The sequence below is a fragment of the Arachis duranensis genome, chromosome 6 (genome assembly GCF_000817695.3).
Source record: "Arachis duranensis cultivar V14167 chromosome 6, aradu.V14167.gnm2.J7QH, whole genome shotgun sequence".
Lineage (NCBI taxonomy): Eukaryota > Viridiplantae > Streptophyta > Magnoliopsida > Fabales > Fabaceae > Arachis > Arachis duranensis.
In genome coordinates this window covers 54903543-54907178 of record NC_029777.3, presented here as the reverse complement: position 1 = coordinate 54907178, position 3636 = coordinate 54903543, and the positions used below count along the sequence as shown (strand labels likewise).

General features: G+C 39.9%; 1 non-coding gene across 1 annotated transcript; it reads right to left on the bottom strand.

Moving 5' to 3' along the window:
- Positions 1–866: 866 nt before the first annotated feature.
- On the bottom strand, positions 867–974 carry LOC127740396 (small nucleolar RNA R71). The gene has a single exon (XR_008001073.1). It is a non-coding gene; the product is annotated as a small nucleolar RNA R71 (small nucleolar RNA).
- Positions 975–3636: the final 2662 nt, after the last annotated feature.

The following is a 3636-nucleotide window of genomic DNA, read 5'->3' as shown; positions in this document are numbered from 1 at the left end:
GGGGTTTGATTTTGAATCAACAATGATTAAGTTTGAAGATCACTAGATTGAGCATTTTTCTTTTTGTTTAGTTTATGCAGTTAATTTCTTTTAGTTTATTTTAATTTCTTCCTCACTCCCTGCACCTTCTTTAATTTTTTGTTCTTTCTTTCTTTGATTACAATTCTGCTCACTAACCCACTAACTGTTTGATAATTTGAATCACTCACACTAACAATTACTCTAACAAGAATAGTTTCTTCATTTTATCTCCTGTTGTGCAATTTGTTTGTTGTATGACGGGGAGAAGAGAAGGAGTTTCAACATCCTTTAATTTAGAACCTGAAAGAACCCTTTGGAGACTAAGAAGGGAAGCAAGAGGGAAAAGGATTATTGGTGCTGAGGAAGAAGAGGAAGAGTATTTTGAACCCAATATGGAAGAGAATTTGGATAACAATCATGAAGAAGAAGCTCATAATCATGTCAAAGATGGCCATGCAAACCGGGCTGGGCAAGAAAGGAGAGTTTTAGGATCCTATATCAATCCTAATCCAGGAAACTGTGGAAGCAGCATTCAGAAGCCCACCATACATCCCAACAATTTCGAGCTAAAACCCCAGCTCATCACTCTTGTGCAGAATAATTGCTCATTTGGAGGAGGTGCTCAAGAAGATCCTAATCAACATTTAACCACCTTCCTGAGGATTTGTTACACTGTGAAGTCCAATGGAGTCCATCCAGATGTCTATAGGTTGCTCTTGTTCCCTTTTTCACTCAGGGACAAGGCATCCAAATGGCTTGAATCCTTCCCAAAGGAGAGCTTAACTAATTGGGAAGAAGTGGTGAACAAGTTTTTGGCAAGATTTTACCCTCCTTAAAAGATCAATAGGCTAAGAACTGAAGTGCAAACTTTTAGACAACAAGATGGTGAGACACTTTATGAAGCATGGGAGAGATTCAAAGACCTAACAAGAAGATGCCCACCAGAGATGTTTAATGAGTGGGTTCAACTTCACATCTTCTATGAAGGTCTTTCATATGAGTCAAAGAAGGATGTGGATCATTCATCAGGAAGCTCTCTAAACAAGAAGAAAACCATTGAAGAAGCCATAGATGTCATTGAAATAGTTGCTGAAAATGACTACTTCTATGCCTCCAAAAGAAGTAACACCAGAGGAGTAATGGAGCTGAACCACATGGATGCATTGTTAGCTCAAAACAAGATGATCACCAAGCAGCTAGGAGATCTTACCAAGAAGGTGGAGCAGAGCCAAGTTGCAACAGCCATCACCTCATCATCAGCTCAAGAAGGAGTAAACATAGGAGAAGAAGGTGACTGGGAGCAAGCCAACTCTGTTGGAAACTCACCTAGACAAGTCCATGATCCATACTCCAAAACTTACAACTCTATCCTACTCCTAATACTCCCTAGTGGAGCTAACCTCCCTTTTTTGAAAATGACACAGATGCCTTTTTATAGGCTGAAAAATGAAAAAAATGAAATTCTAAACAAATTACAATTAAAAATAAATTCCTAAGTTAATTATTTCTTATGCCTTTGATTCATGTTGATTGGGCTTTGCTTGATTTGGGTTTGAAGAAGAAGTGAATTTAAATGGAATTTTGATTAAATTTTAGCCCATGGTGCAGCTCCCAGTAGAGTGCTCTGCTCTTGTGGAGAGCGGAGCATTGAAGCCTTGGTGTGGAGTGTCTTGCGCGCTCCATGTCCTCTTGGTCCGTGTTATGTTGCATGCCTCATGCTCCCTGGCCGTGTCATGCTCATGTGTGTTGCACCAAGGACTGGTGCTCTGCTCTCCTTGTGAGCGGAGCATTGGTGCTTCCAAGGGGAGGTCCCAAGTTCAACCCTTTGTGAAAGCATTTGGGGAAACAATTTTCCTTGAATTTTTATGAAGAGAGCACGACATTACTCTCACCAAGAGAGCATAGCAGAATAATGAGTGCTACTTTGCTTTGGAGTGAGGCTCCAGCTTCGAACCTTGGTGGAAGCATTGGCTGATTTTTTTACTTGTTTTTGGCCCTTAAAGATGCCTTTCACTCGTGCCTCAATTTCATGCCAAATATAGATTGAAATATATCGTTGGAAAGCTCTGAATGTCAGCTTTCCAACGCAACTGGAAGAACATCAATTGGACATCTGTAGCTCAAGTTATAGCCCTTTGAAAGAGGCATGGTCATGCTGTGAGCGCCCAGATTTTAACTTTGCGAAAATTTGCTTCCAACCTCACTTTGTTTCATCACGATATTGCTCTGCTCTTGGCAAGAGCAGAGCAATGTGTGTGCTAGTTGCTTTCTTCTTTGATTTGGTCATGGGCCACGCTTTTAAAAGCGTGGCCTAAGGCTCCAAAATGTGCTCCAACTTCAAAGTGTGCCCCAAAGCTCTTTTTTTCTCCTTTTTAGCTTATTTTGTGCTTCTTTGCTTCTTTTTCTTCTTATTTCCTACAAGATTTATAAAATTAAAAAATCAAGGAAATATTCTAATTAAGCACAAAAGAATGCAATATTTAAGCACTAATCATCAATTTCTTGTATGAAAAAGCATAGAAAAACATTACATGGTGACATGTCATCAAACCTCAACTCCAACAACAATGCAACTCATCAAAACACCTCACAGAGATATTACCAACATCCATCTAACCAACCTTCTCAACCACCTAATCTCAACCCACCATCAATAACTGAGGATAGGCTCTCAAAGATTGAGGCTCTACTTGAAAACTTATGCAGAGAAGTCCAAGACAACAAAGTGTTTAAGGAAGAAGTGCGAGCCAACATCAAGAACCAAGAAGAAAACATCAAGAGATTGGAGTCCCAAGTAGAGTATTTATCTCAACAAATTCCCAAACCCACTGATGGATTCCCTAGTGATACAGAGAAGAATCCAAGAGGAGAGACAAAGAAAGTGAGATGGGAAGAATGCAAAATGATAACCACAAGTGATGAGCGGAGTATGAATGGAGTAGAACACCTCCAAAATAACCAAAAGGGAAGCCAGGAGGAAGGAAGCTATACAACTCAACCTACATCCAAGGAAGAGCTAAAGACGAAGGAAGTGTTGAACCAATCAAGTTTCCTTGATATGTTTGCATCTCTTGATGTAAATATACCATTTATTAAAGGCCTCCAGCAAATGCCTTTCTACATCAAGTATATAAAGTAGCTACTAGCCAGAAAAAGTCCAGTGAAGGGTGGACAAATAATAAAGATGAACAGGGATTGCAATGCTCTCATTCAACCAGGGCCACCCACAAAGAAGGAGGATCCAAGGAGTTTCCACATTCCGTGTGCCATAGGAGGAACAATGATTGACAAAGGGCTTTGTGACTTCGGAGCAAGCATCAACTTAATGCCTCTCTCCCTCATGAAGAAGCTCCAAATCAATGAACTAACTCCCACTGATGTAATTATCAGATTGGCTGACAAAACTCAAAAACAAGCAATAGGAGTGGTTGAAAATGTGCTGGTGATGTGATGCCAGGGCATTTTGGCCAGTTTCACTGACCTTTTCTTTACTGTTTTTAGGTATTTTCATGCAATTTCTTAGGAAATAAGTTAGTTTCGGGCAGATATTCACTCAGACCTTGATTCAAGCATACATTGTGCATTTTACATTATTTCATGAGGATTTTGCATGAT